The following is a 15,393-nucleotide window of genomic DNA, read 5'->3' on the forward strand; positions in this document are numbered from 1 at the left end:
TTTAATCCTGAGGAGTCGACGCGAACGACCTAAAGGGTCTTTCAGGGAGGAGAGACTGATCACTTTCACATAGAGAATCAAAGTCTTGTTTAAAACCAATAAATCATCCCCAGTTTAGTGCTTTAATCCCTCCCTTGCTAAAGAAACAGCAAAGGATACGAAGGGCATCCACTCGTAAAATTTATAGCCAAAACCTAATGTCAGCCCAAAGCAATCGCCCTAGTTAGGGCTGATTGAGAGGCTGCCGAAAAACGCCGACTCCGTCTGTACACGGGAAAAGGCGAAGAGAAAGAGGAAGTTTGGTGCTTTAATATTGGGATAGTGGATACGAAGGTGGAATACCCTGTAATCCTGTATACGAAGGTGGAAGGTGTGGAAAGTCGTGATCTTTGGCAGGAAGCAGGAGGAAACTCCAATGCCAAATTTGCTGAAGTCAACATACAGGATGTACCGAAAATTCGCCCAGGGCAGGAATCGAAAATTTAAGGCTTGGATGTCCAATTGCAACAATGAAAGTGCTGAATTTTTAGACCTCACAAAAGCTTTAGAAGGCCCTGAAGAGATCGAAGTGAAAAAAAAAAAAACCCCCAACGAAGCAAAATATGGAGAAAAACCCCGACATAGCAAAATATGGCGAAAATCCCTGACAGTTTCTGCAATTAAAAAAAAAAAAAATATTGAAACTATTTTATACGTCATTGCATCACGACATTTGCCTGTTCATTTTCCCCTGGCTTTTATACACTTGAGTACAAAAGTGGGGCTTTTCCCCTGCTTAGGTATAAAATTAAAAAAAAAGTACAAAAAAAAAAAACAAAAAATAGGATGGTGCTTCAATATTTGGATAGTGGATACGAAGGTGGAATACCCTGTATACTCCAATGCCAAATTTGCTGAAGTCAACATACAGGATGTACCGAAAATTCCCAGGGCAGGAATCGAAAATTTAAGGAATTCCCAGGGCAGGAATCGAAAATTTAAGGCTTGGATGTCCAATTGCAACAATGAAAGTGCTGAATTTTCAGACCTCAAAAAAGCTTTAGAAAGCCCTGAAGAGATCGAAATGGAAAAAAAAAAACCCCAACGAAGCAAAATATGGAGAAAAACCCCGACAGTTTCTGCAATTAAAAAAAAATATTGAAACTATTTTATACGTCATTGCATCACGACATTTGCCTGTTCATTTCCCCTGGCTTTTATACACTTGAGTACAAAAAAAAAAAAAAAATCGGACCAGGGAATTGTGTAAAGTAAGCATTTAAGCTTGTCTCAAATGTAGTTTCCAGCTTAATACACTTCGATAAATTTAGCGACTTCTACGTTCTACTCGAATAGTCGAATCACCAACTTCCAGATCCAAAATCCAACGTGTTAACCACTCCACTATTGAGAAAAAAAGTAAAAAAATTATAGGTAGGTAAATACAACAAAGTTCTTTGATTTACCCATAGGTTTTTTTAGGCACATCCACTAATGCTGTAAAAAAGCTGTTCAATTTCTGCGATAAGTACTTAAGTAGTTTATTTAAGTTGGGTGATACCTCTCATCCTGTTCGAATTTGATTTGTTTTGAAATTTTGGCACATCCACTAAAAGGGCGGATTTCACCAATATTTTTTCAGCCCTTAGAAGGCCTGTTAAGTTCCATTTGATTTGTATACGCTCAACAGGGCTTTTAAGGTAACAGGGACAATCGCGGGCTGGCTGTTCCCGGCGGCCCCAAACAGGCTGGATGAGGTTAATGTAAAGAGGCAGTAGCTTGTCACCGAATGACAGGCACTTTGGCCCATATCACAGGAGCAAAAAAATTCCCAGGGGGCGCGGGGAACGGGCCCCCTGCCCCCTTTAAATCCGGACCTGCCTAATAGATCTTTTATGCTAATCTAATGGGACGCTAAACTCCTTGAAGGCATTTATGCATTATGCATTTATGCATTATCTAATCATGTAGTTCATGTCTGCTTGAGGTTTGTCCTGTAAGTTTATTGTACTAATTAGTTGGGATTTATAGCTTGTTTTCCGAGTTAACATTGTCTATAGATATTTATCAGAACGAAGTTGATTAATGAGCATTTAATATTAAGATCAGAACTAAGAGTTTGTAATTGAATGATATAACCTAGCCTATAGTCAATTTGGAGGGTAGAGTATGTCTACCTTGTAAGCGCTAGTGGTGGGCAACTTTGGTTTCAAAGGCTTTTCGAAACATCGCTTTCGAGATCGGGACGATAAGACTTCAAAACAGTTACAGTTTTTAATTTTTCCATCAAACCTCAAGAAGAAGAAGAAAAAGAACAAGAAAGAGGAAGAAGAAGAAGAAGAAGAAGAAGAAGAAGAAAGAAAAAGAAGAAGAAAGAAGAAAAAGAAGAAGAAAGAGGAAGACGAAGAAAGAGGAAGAAAAAAAAAAGACAGTGGAACAACGGACAGTTAGCGCTATTTCGACCGCTTTTTTTATGACTCAACAGCTAACTAGATAGCGGGTAAACAGTTTTTAATAGGTAAGGAAAGTCGTGTGATTATCACACCAGATTCTTCATCTTCTGCTTCTTTATCCAGAGGTATTTACCGTCATATCGTGACGGTCTTGACTAGACTGACTATTCCAGTCGTCCAGTCAAGGCAGAATCTCTAATGTCTCTTCTTGGCAAGAAAAAATGTCTTGTAATGTTTCATGTTTTATAAATCTAACTGGCAAATATAAATCCAGCAGATACTTCTTAAGGTAGTTAACGTAAGAAATATGTAAGTAGTACCAAGCAGGGCCTCTCCCACAGGGGGAGGACTTTTTTTTAAGAGCTTTCATCATAAGGGGAACTGTAACTCTCTTATGGTCCCGAAAGTGAAGAGAGCTAGGATAGGAGAAAGGCCATTCCGAGAGCTAACCTTATCTGTTTAGGATAAAGTCCGCCCGGGGCGGGAATAGGCAAAATCAGCAAAGAAAAAATGTCAGGAGGGCCCTTGGGAATGTTTGGTCTGTCCTCGCCCCTGGTCGGTACTCAGAGGTTAGGTATTAGTATTAGTATCTAACGATACATATACCTACATACATACATAAGTAATAGTACTTAAATACCTAACTTAAGAACATAATATAGGTAACTTGTTTTCATATGCATTTTGATATCTCTAGGTATATGTAATATTGATATTTATGGAATTTTATCATAAATTGCAGGGTCATCAGCACAGATTTGTATACACGAGTATCATGTTGTCCATGTTTAATTATGACGGCAATTTTGATCAATGAGCACTGACAAAAGATTAGGTGGCTCTACATGTAAGTACATAGGTTTTTTTTTGTTGTTGTTGATAGATTAGGTATCACCCGTACTTGTGAGTGTACGGCTTGTCGTACATTTGGAAGTGTCTCTCGCGAACACCCGGTTGAGAATCGCTGTTCTAGCCTGATGGCTCACAACATTGCATCATTACTCGTATGGTGATCATGGCATTATGGCAAATTCTTCAACATTATTCATTATTTAAGCCCCAGATTTACCTATATTTTTCATATTTTATAATTTTAACCTTATACCTACCCACCCTCTTTCTGTGATCTCCTCTAGTCTTCTGTGTTCAGTGTACCTCGTTGTTTAGTGTTTCCTGTAGCCCTGATGATGGAGGGAGCGCCTCCGAAACATGTCGGCTTTTAACAAATAAACTGTAATAATTCTTTGCAGTTCTGCAAAATATATCTGCCTTTTGGTTCTCCTTTTCAAGTTGACCCACAGAACTTATATACTTATAATGACTGCTGAAACCCTCCAAGAGATTATTAAATGTGTTTTTATTATTATTTTTTTTTTTACTATCGTTTCGGCCAACTTGGACCACGTAGTTTTAATTCTCACTGGCTTTTCTTCTTTGCCAGTAAGCCTTGATCTTCCGGGAATGAGCCTCTTTCCTTTGTTGACTCCATTTGCATGCAGGACGTGCAGTGGCCAAGGTAAGCGGTTGTAACGTTGCCGATTTCACCAGATCTCTGAAGATGTTTCTATCACTAATTTCTTCTTCTGTGATGTTTGCCTTCTGTGGTGTTTTTATTTTATTTTAATGTGTTTTTAATCAGCAGATACCTGTACACATCCATGTAGATATTGCAGTTACACGTTTGCCGGTGATTTAATTCAACATCTCGTTACTTACACATGATATTACGATCTCCGTGTAAGTATAGGTTGGCGGTATTACGTTATAAGGTGTAATAATACGTTATATGTGTAGTCTTACGTTATATAACGTATCATTATCACACTCTGGAATTCTAGATTGAAACGAGCGACCTTAAGTCTTACGTTATATAACGTATCATTATCACACTCTGGAATTCTAGATTGAAACGAGCGACCTTACCAACCGGTGTAGGAGCAGAAAATTGTAAGTAGGTCCGAGTACGTCTTAATAATTTAACTTGTGGTTATATTTATTATATGAACATTGAACATGGATATAATATGAATTACCACCCGTACTTGTGAGTGTACGGCTTGTCGTACTTACATTTGGAAGTGTCTCTCGCGGTTGAGAATCGCTGTTCTAGCCTGATGGCTCACAACATTGCATCATATTATGGTGATCATGGCATTATGGCAAATTCTTCAACATTATTAAATGTGTTTTTAATCAGTCGGATACCTATACACATCCATGTAGGTATTGCAGTTGCTGGCTTGCCGGTGATTTAATTTAACATCTCGTTACATACACATGAAATTACGATCTTCGTGTAAGTATAGGTTGGCGGTATTACGTTATATGGTGTAATAATACGTTATATGTGTAGTCTTACGTTATATAACGTATCATTATCACACTCTGGAATTCTAGATTGAAACGAGCGACCTTACCAACCGGTGTAGGGGCAGAAAATTGGAAGTAGGTGGTTATATTTATTATATGAACATTGAACATGGATATAAGATGAATTTCACCTATATGAACATTGAACATCAATTGACTTAAAAAAATTTCATTAGAATCGGACCAAATCAAAGTGTATTCGCGGAACAAGCAGGCAAACTACTAGCTTAGTTAGCTTGGTTGGTAGAGCGTCCACCTTGTAAGCGCTATGTCGCGGGTTCGATTCCCACCCATGGCGGATTTTATTCTGAACAGATAAGGTTCATTCTCCGAACGGCTGCTTTTATGCTATCCTGTCTTTCCTTCTCTCTTCGGTTTAGGGCGATGAAACCGTATCAGTTATAGTTCCCTCTATCGAATTGTATACAAGAGATTTCATCCAAATTAGACCAAACCAGTCCAATCCTTCGAGTGTTTTTGCGGAACAAACAAGCCAACAAACAAAAAGGCAAAATCGAACGTCGAGTTTTTGTACTTTGTTTGTTTAAATTCCAAATACCTATTGAATATTAAAAAAAAAAAAAAAAAATACTTGCAAGATGAATAGCATTTTCATCCAAAGCTTACAAAAGTCTTTTTCATTTCTACTGGTAAAATTTGTCTTATTCGTCTTCCATTAAGTGCTTCTTCTTTGAGGTTTCCCAGAAGGAACTGTATGATCGTCGAGGTCTTATCGTCCCAAAAGCGAAGAGAGAAGGACGACAGGATTAGGAGAAAGCCAGCCGTTCCGAGAACGAACCTTTTCTGTTTAGGATGACAAAGCCAGTTGTTCCGAGAACAATACTTGTTTAGAATAAAGAACGGTCGACTATGGTGTAAACGTGTCTCCAAACATAGTCAACCGGCTGTCGATCGCCATCGATCGAGTCTATGACTGTTGTCGACGGTTTTCAATAGTGGACGGTGTTCGATCGACGTCCAGTCGACTATGTGTGAACACGCCCTAATAAACGCAGATCGCAGATTCACACTAAAAATCTGATCTAGTGTAACCGCAGCCTTAATATTTACCTTGACGTTCCTACTCTGATGTATGGATAAGTATGTGTGTTGATGTATTGTTGTGATTTTAGTTTCAAGATTTTTTAGGTGTGTAGGTTACATTTACATAGTTATGTATACTGAGACAAGTACTAATAATGTTTGTAGTTGGTGTGGATTTTTTCCAGCTTAAGGTCTTTCTTCACACATCATCAGAGATGGATTAGAAGAAAATTTCAATTTACAGGGTCAAATAGAATAGAATCGACTTCGCTCAAGTGCACCGGTCTCATTCACATGGTGATATGTATGAATGTATGTTTGGGTTGGATATCTTAATATTAAGTACCTTTTATCTTTTTATTATCTTTTTAACACCACTAAGGTTAGGTTAATTTTAGATATTATTTTATTTTTTTACTTTTTTCTCCTTTTTCTTATCTTTTCTAACTGACGTTGTACAATTGTATTCATTGAAATGTTGTATTTTTAATGTTATATTATGTACAATAAAAATAAATTGAATTGCGGGATTTTTTTGCAATGTAAGCAAACTTCAAACCAACCAAGCCCTAAAACCTTAAATATTCTAATATCACTATTGTCAATTTCAGGACATGGGAAGCACACTGGACCCCTACATCTCGACGATTTGTCTCGGCGTTCTTCGCCTTATTATGGGAGTGGTGACTACTTACGTTCTAAGAACTTGTGGCAGACGGAAACTGTGCATCCTCAGTGGCACAGTCATGACATTGGCCATGTCTTTATCCGGCTACTTTATACAAACAGGTAGTTATATTTTTATTCCAAATGAGAAAATGTACATGGGACTTAAAGGTACCTACCTCGGTGGAGAAGTGACAATTTTGCTGTTTTTCCGACGGTTTTTTGGACATAGCCAGAGTTTATATGAAACCTAAGGCCATATTCGGATTCAGCAAAGCGGTCAAGACGAAGCAAGGCATTTTTTTTTTTTTTCTTCTTTTTTCCACGAGAGACAATATCCATTTCTCGTCTCTTCGTGAATCACTAGTAATCAGGTGGGCTTGGCTTCAAAAGAACTATCGCATTTGGGTAAAAATTATGAAGAAAAGGTCGACTCCTATGTAAATGTTGTGAAAAATCCAAAACTCCCAAAATGTCTCTTTAAAAAGTCGAAAATTCAATTTTTATCTGTCGTTCTAAGAGTTGTGACGTCAGATGCATGCGCACAAACAAGTTACACTAGTGTCGCCTGCAAAGGAGCTTTGCTCGGGTTCATCATTTTTATTTCTGATGAGCGAAGATAAATTTGTGACTTGATGTTGATAAGAGAGATAAAAGAACCCCTCTTATCTCTTTCTATCTCTTTTTCCTCTTTCTCTCTATCTCTTCTTCCTTTTCTCTCTCTCTCCCCAGTCTTTTCTCATTTGCTTTAAGGGTTTTTCCTTTCGTCACCATTTAGTGCAATACAGATAAATACATACTTACAAATGGCGCAAAATGACGCATCTTTTCACTGTTTATAAAAGAGAGAGAGAGAAAGAGTAAAGGGACTTTTCACTGATACTTTTCAGTCTCATTTTAGCAGGATAAGTGGGAGGTATTCTTATTTGTAGTAATATAAATGTGCACAAACGGACAGACAGACACACACACGGACCAATGGCTGAAACTTTTGGATTTAGGCTCTAAGGACCTCAAAACGTGTTTTGACACTAAAAACTGACCATCGAAAATTTGACCCGATTACATCACTTTCCTTCCTATAGGATAAGGAAAGTAAAAAGGAGAAGAAGAGGAAGAAGAAGAAGAGAAGAAGGAGGAGGAAGAAGAAAGGATCAATCTTACCAAGAAATAGAAGACTAGGAGGGAAAATTTCCGAGTAAGGACGCAAGGTCAAGTCAGCCGAGAAATTTCCCTCCACTTCGTATGGTAGATATTCGTAATTTCGTAGAAAAACCTGCAGGCTTGATTGAAGTTACAAGAAAGGAGGGGAAGTAGAAGAGGAGAGGGAAGAGAGAGAAAGAGAGAGAGGAAGAGAGAGGGAGGGAATAGAGAGAGAGAAAGAGAGAGAGAGGAAGAGAGAGGGAGAGAGGGAGGGAATAGAGAGAGAGAGAGAAAGAGAGAGGAAATAGAGAGAGAGAGAAAGAGAGAGAGAGAGAGAGAGAGAGAGAGAGAGAGAGAGAGAGAGAGAGAAAAGATGCTGAACCGCTCTTCCGATCTAGAGAGAGAGAGAGAGAGAGAGAGAGAGAGAGAGAGAGGGAAAAGATTCCTCCCGCCCCACCATTTCGCACGGTATTCATGTAAAACCTTGAGACTTATATTAAGGAAGGGAGAAAGGGAGAAGAGAGGGAGGAGAGAGATTTTCCCCCGTTCTTCGTGGGATATTCGAAGAGGAAAGGGCGCGGCTTTAATTACGAGGAAATTGCGGCGATCACGGCAAGGTTTACCGCGAAACAAAACTTTCACCGCACCAACACCGGCCCACAGTGTTGTGACGTGATTGGTGACATTAGGCAAGTACTTTATTGGCGCTTAAGAAATAAAAGCCCCTATAAAAAAAAGTCTTGACGCAATTCTTTAAACTTTTTATTGAAAAAAGATTGACGCTAGTTTTCTTTCCATTTTCTTCTCTCTCTCTCTCTCTCTCTCTCTCTCTCTCTCTCTACGTCACATGTTAAGAAAACAGCAGCTTTTACTACGGCTCTCTAAATCACCATAAATAGGTAATATCCACGAAATAAATCAGCCTTTTTGCTTCCCCTTCAAAAGTCAGCAAAATGATCGTTAAGCCCTTTGATTTCTGAAGCGACGATATAATGTGACATTAGCATTACGGTATAAAGGGACATTACCGACCGTATTGTGTGACATTACCGTATTAGTATTAATGTGCTACGTGGGAAGTGACACTTTTTCCCGCCATTCTGGTGCGGTAATTTACTCCCCGCTGGGAAAAAGGATTTTACGGGGAAGAAGCGGTTCTCAGAACGGTGAGCTGAGAAAAATTCGACAATAATTGAAAAATTATTGTCGAATGCCCAGGTGAAAAAGAATAGGTAGCTAACGGCAGATCAAAACAAAGATAACACTTCCAGGAATAGTTCCTATTTTATCCAAGAGGGCTCAGCACTTCCTAGCTCCTAAAGAGGATGGGGTATCGTTTTGCCCCGGGGTACTGTTTTACCCCGTGTTCCCCTAAATATGTGCGTGATTGGTAGATATCCGGGTGGGTATTGAATCAAGTAATCTGATTGGTTGATTTTTAACTCAAGATTAGAATTTAGCCAATCAGAAATTAGTTTAACACTGACTTTTTTTTTGAAAAGGTCTCATAGAGGGAACTGTAACTGCTATGGTCTTATCGTCCCGAAATCGAAGAGAGAAGGAAGACAGGATAGGAAAAAGTCAGCCTTTCCAAGAAAGAACCTTATCTGTTCAGGATAAAGTTCGTCCTGGGCGGGAATCGAACCCGCGACCTAGCGCTTACCAAGGTAGACGCGGTATCAACCAAGCTAACTAGGCTGGCTTTTAAAGTTTTAATAGTCTAATGGGCCAAGGTTAGAAAGGCCTTTGAACACAATGTTCCCAACCACTTCTTCTGATTATTTAAATTTTTATACATCTTTCTCTCTAGTTCTGGCGTCAGACATGAATGATACTGAATTAAAAAAAAAATACTGTTAGGTAATCCTTTGATAAGAGTTCTTGATACAATCTGAAATTTAATTAAATTTGGGGACAGCCAGTCTATTTCCGTTGGCGGGTAGCTCGTCTGCCTTCTAAGCGCTGGGGTTCGATTACCGCCCAGGGCGTCGTTCTTGGAACGACTGGCTTTCTTCTATCCTGTCCTCCTTCTTCGCTTTCGGGGCGATAAAACCTCAGCTAGCCATGATACCTCGGGAGTCTTAAGACCCTCTATCAACGCAATCTTCTTCATCTTATTCTCTTCCTCCTCTTTCTGCTTTTACTCCTCCTTCCTCTTCCTCTTCTGTTTCCTCCTCCTTCTTGTCCTCTTCTTCTTCTTCTTCTTCTTCTTCTGATTATTGCAGGAATGAAGCAATTAAAAAGGGCAAAACAAAATAAATGAGTCCTTTAAAGGCATGCATCAAATATGGTACCTTAAGCTCGCTGGGAAGGCCCTAAAAAGCAGGGGCGGCTACAAAAACCTTCGAAGTCCGGGCCTAGTTGACAATACTTTTGGCGGCCTTGACCGCCAAAAGTCAAGAAAAAGTTTTAATAATATTAAAGGAGGAAACATTCAGGAGGGATATTCAATTTATTGAATGCACCATACACCAGTATTGCACCAGGTATTCTCCCCTTGGATCACGGAAACATTAAGGAGGGATATTCAATTTATAGAATGCACCATACACCAGTATTGCACCAGGTATTCTCCCCTTGGATCACTGATGTTAAGCAACGTCGCACGTGGTTGGTACCCGGATGGGTGACCATCTGGACAATCGCTGGCTGTTCCCGGCGGCCCCAAACAGGCTGGATGAGTATAAAGAGGCAGTAGCTTGTCACCGAATGGCAGGCACTTTGGCCCATATCACAGGAGCAAAAAAAAATTCCCAGGGGGCGCGGGGAACGGGCCCCCTGCCCCCTTTAAATCCGGACCTGCCTAATAGATCTTTTATGCTAATCTAATGGGCGGTTTTCGGTGTAATTTAACAATATCTCGGGAACGGTATAAGCTAAAGACTTGAAATTTGGTATGTAGTTCTCATTTTTATTTCTGATGAGCGAAGATAAATTTGTGACTTGATGTTGATAAGAGAGATAAAAGAACTCCTCTTACCTCTTTCTTTCTCTCTCTCTCCAGTCTATTCTCATTTGCTTTGGGGGGTTTTTCCTTTTCGTCAACATTTAGTGCAATACAGATATACAGATAAATACATAGGTACTTACAAATGGCGCAAAATGACGCATCTTTTCACTGTTTATAAAAATTGGAGATTTTTCTTCTTTTTTTAGAAAATCCCCATGAAACAACATTAGAAAGGATGGGGGGAGGGAGGTGAGAGAGAGTAAAGGGACTTTTCACTGATACTTTTCAGTCTCATTTTAGCAGGATAAGTGGGAGGTATTCTTATTTGTAGTAATATAAATGTGTATTCTGTATTGTATTTCATTATTTTTATCTCATGATACACTTCATACATACTTGCAAGATGAATAGCATTTTCATCCAAAACTTACAAAAGTCTTTTTCATTTCTGCTGGTAAAATTTGTCTTATTCGTCTTTCATTAAGTGCTTCTTCTTTGAGGTTTTACAGAAGGAACTGTATGATCGTCGAGGTCTTATCGTCCCAAAAGCAAAGAGAGAAGGACGACACGGTTAGGAGAAAACCAGCCGTTCCGAAAACGAACCTTTTCTCATGGATATAACAAAGCCAGTTCATTAAGTGCTTCTTCTTTGAGGTTTCACAGAAGGAACTGTATGATCGTCGAGGTCTTATCGTCCCAAAAGCGAAGAGAGAAGGACGACAGGATTAGGAGAAAGCCAGCCGTTCCGAGAACGAACCTTTTCTGTTTAGGATGACAAAGCCAGTCGTTCCGAGAACAATACCTGTTTAGAATAAAGATCGGTCGACTATGGTGTAAACGTGTCTCCAAACATAGTCAACCGGCTGTCGATCGCCATCGATCGAGTCTATGTTGTCGACGGTTTTCAATAGTGGACGGTTTTCGATCGACGTCCAGTCGACTATGTGTGAACACACCCTAATAAAGGCAGATTGCAGATTCACACTGGAAATCTGATCTAGTGTAACCGCAGCCTTAATTTTTACCTTGACGTTCCTACTCTGATGTATGGATAAGTATGTGTTGATGTATTGTTGCGAATTTAGTTTCAAGATTTTTTAGGTGTGTAGGTTACATTTACATAGTTATGTACTGAGACAAGTACTAATAATGTAGGTAGTTGGTGTAGATTTTTTTCCAGCTTAAGGTCTTTCTTCACACATCATCAGAGATGGATTAGAAGAAAATTTCAATGTACAGGGTCAAATAGAATAGAATAGAATCGACTTCGCTCAAGTGCATCGGTCTCATTCACATGGTGATATGTATATTTGGGTTGGATATCTGGGTCTATTTCCGAGAGAGCAATGAAAAGTAACCAATGAGGCACTGGCGTATAGGTGTCCCACCCTCGCAGCCCCACCCTGTCCTTATCCTCAAATCTGGCAATGTGTCCAGCCTCCTTTTGTTGGTGTATACCTGTATCTTCCTACGGTATCTACAACATCCTTTAGTTTCGTCCATATTCATAGTCTTTTATTTGTTTTTTTTTTTATAATTTCTCATTTTATTCTCAATTTATTCAAATATGTCTGCAAATAACTGCATTCCATTCCATTTCTTACTTCTTCTAATACCGTCTCTTCGTCCTTCTTCTTCTACTTCTTCTTCTCCTTTCGTCCATATTCATAGTCTTTTGTTAAATGCACAATTTTCTTGTTTCTTGCAGACCAGAATGGCAAGCAAAGCTTCAGTTTCCTGATGCAGAGGGATGCAGGTTGTTGTGTTTTTTTATAATTTCTCATTTTATTCTCAATTTATTCAAATATGTCTGCAAATAACTGCATTCCATTCCATTTCTTACTTCTTCTAATGTACATTTACATCGATCAAATCGATGTTACCGAGACAGTGTGGACGGTTGTCAATCGATGTCGATTATTTTCGATCGACGGCTGGTCGACTATGTGTGAATGTGAACACACCCTAATAAACGCAGATTGCAGATTCACACTGGAAATCTGATCAAGTGGAACCGCAGCCTTAATATTTACCTTGACGTTCCTACTCTGATGTATGGATAAGTATGTGTTGATGTATTGTTGCGATTTTAGTTTCAAGATTTTTTAGGTGTGTAGTTACATTTACATAGTTATGTACTGAGACAAGTACTAATAATGTATGTAGTTGGTGTAGATTTTTTTCCAGCTTAAGGTCTTTCTTCACACATCATCAGAGATGGATTAGAAGAAAATTTCAACGTACAGGGTCAAATAGAATAGAATCGACTTCGCTCAATTGCATCGGTCTCATTCACATGGTGATAGAATAGAATAGAATAGAATATACCCTGTTTATCCTGCTCGAATGAGACTAAAAAGTCCCTTTACCCCAGCAGTCTAAACAAGGTCGGTTTAGCGTTCGGTACACCGGTATTTGTCTAATCCACCGACGCGCGATGGTACCCATCCAACTCTCTCGTTGGAAATTCGCCTAACATGACTGACATCAAATCCCATCTGTTTTCGAATACAAATTACTGTGTTCTTGAGGAAATACTTAGAAAGAGTCCGCAGTTAGTCAAGTACCTTGGATGACATGGGTGTTGTCCTTACTTGCACGTATTAGAGAGGATTATTTATCTTGGATAGAGTCTTGAGAGATTCTTAGAGCTATTTGTGAACATGCAGAATACATATTTGAGTTCTTTTCTAGGTAAATAGTTGGCTTGTAAGTGGTAAATACCTGACGTTCGTATTGTTCTGCCTTGTATGTTATGGCCATTCTAGGCGAATCGCTCGAGAATTTAAGATCTCCTTGTCAAACGCAAAGGAGTTATAATGCCTTACATAAAGTCATACTACAAAGTGCATACTACCATCTTCATAATAAATAGGTACTAATCATACTCAAAAAGTATAGCACCGCCGCGCCAATAACAAGAAACGCTTCGAAGCGGTTAAAGAAATTCAATCAAGAAATTTAATTTCTGATTGCCTAGATTCAATCAAAAGAAACATTAAAATCATTTACAATCAAGTCTTACAAGAACCATTTGATTTCTTCAAAACTCAACTCTGCAACTTAACTCCGCACACAAAACGTCCGCACTCCGAGGTTTAGGTGTTAGGGGCAAACAGCCCTAAAGGCCGGGTTCAGCTAAACAAATCTACGAATCTACTCACCTCTGGATTTTCCAAACTTCCGGATCGAAACTGCCAAATCTTCGGTCCGCAAATCAGCAATCCACTTTACGTGCAGAACACGTAAAAACTTCGCCCCAATAGGGCACTCTAAAAAACACTCAACAAAATGGGTACAAACACGACGAAATTAACAAAAATCACAATCACCAGAATATTTTCCCCGACTGGAACCAAAAAAGTCAAAAATTATTTACGCTAAAAAATTGACTAAAAAATGTAAACAAAAAAAGTTCGAAAAAATTATCGACGAACTTTTTTCACGGACGAAGTATGCAGTCCAACGTCAGAATTTAAACTGAGGAATTGAATTGACTGGAGTACATAATGCTAAACTAAGAACTAAGGTCTCGGAATACTCTAAGGTTAAGGAAGGTATTATTAGCGTGCACGATATTAGACGAAGGTATAAGACTTGCAGACTTGCACGATGCACGATCGGTAGAATTGGCAAGCGTCCCGGAATCGTGAGAGATCGGCCGAGATCGGGACCCGATATCGTATAGCCTGGAATGCCTCACATGCAATCGCTGGATCTGCAAATAATCTGCATGCAAAATAAAGTCACATGAGAATAAACATAATACGGTCAACAGGCATCACATGACTACATGACATAGGAACTGTATTTAATAAAATAAGTACCTACCTACTCGTACTTGAAATAATTAAGCTAGAATGTTAGACACACACTGCCATCACGTCACGTCACGTGAACTCATGGGGAGTCAGAAAGATGAAGTTCAAAGTTTCCCCATGATATTGTAGGTAATTTCGTTCTGGACAGCCACTATCAAACGCCGATCACGGGAAAAGGTGCAGAAGAAGAAGAAAAAGAAGAAACAGACTAGGTAGTTACAAACAGACCCTCTTTTTAGCTAAATACCTCTACCCAATACCCTCTTTTTAGCTAAATACCTCTACCTATTACCCTCTTTTTAGCTAAATACCTCTACCTATTACCCTCTTTTTAGCTAAATACCTCTACCTATTACCCTCTTTTGTTTTTGCTAACTTAATACCTACTCGTAATACTTCCTGAATGCATCATACAATATGCAATAGGTACCTACATTCTAATTATATTGTGCAGTCACTCATGTTTCGCTTAATGAATAGCTTGTAATTTGTTCATTTTAACATTAACCCCCCAAGTGACAGTAACTTCCTCTCTTCTGGAAACCCTAGTGGGTTCGAATCCATTCAGGGGTGCCCAAATTTGTGTCAGTTAGCAAACTCCTGTAAAATATTTGACCGTTCGTTCACTGTAGGTACTGTGACCGTGATTTGAACTTACAGCTTTAGGATAAATGAGTTTTTGATCTCAATTCTTGATCTTGACAATAGATAATTCTTCATTTCAAATTTATTCCACTATTATGCAGGGCCATATTTTAGGGGCTCCCCCCTCCTTGAGCTTCATTTTCTGTAGGCCAGACTCCAAAAAGCATCCCCCACAGTACATCACTGTTTTTAATATCTGACCCTGACCCTCCCCTTGACGAAATCCTGGATACAGCCCTGCTCTTATGAGAACCCACACAGAAACTACATAACTTGGGTACATAATTGAAGATCGAAGTCACCGAAGGAACCACATGGTCTG

The 15,393-nt window shown here is 39.1% G+C and overlaps 1 protein-coding gene across 2 annotated transcripts in view; it reads right to left on the reverse strand.

Moving 5' to 3' along the window:
* Positions 1–14,099, reverse strand: part of LOC103507212 (superoxide dismutase [Cu-Zn]) — a 57,944-nt gene extending 43,845 nt beyond the window's left edge. The window contains exon 1 of one of the 2 annotated variants that reach the window (XM_026822138.1): positions 13,770–14,099. The gene's annotated coding sequence lies outside the window, so the exon portion shown is untranslated. The remainder of the gene's footprint in view (positions 1–13,769) is intronic. The other variant, XM_026822137.1, reaches the window with a different exon arrangement.
* Positions 14,100–15,393: the final 1,294 nt, after the last annotated feature.

The sequence above is a fragment of the Diaphorina citri genome, unplaced genomic scaffold, assembly GCF_000475195.1.
Source record: "Diaphorina citri unplaced genomic scaffold, Diaci psyllid genome assembly version 1.1 scaffold296, whole genome shotgun sequence".
Classification (NCBI taxonomy): Eukaryota; Metazoa; Arthropoda; class Insecta; order Hemiptera; family Psyllidae; genus Diaphorina; species Diaphorina citri.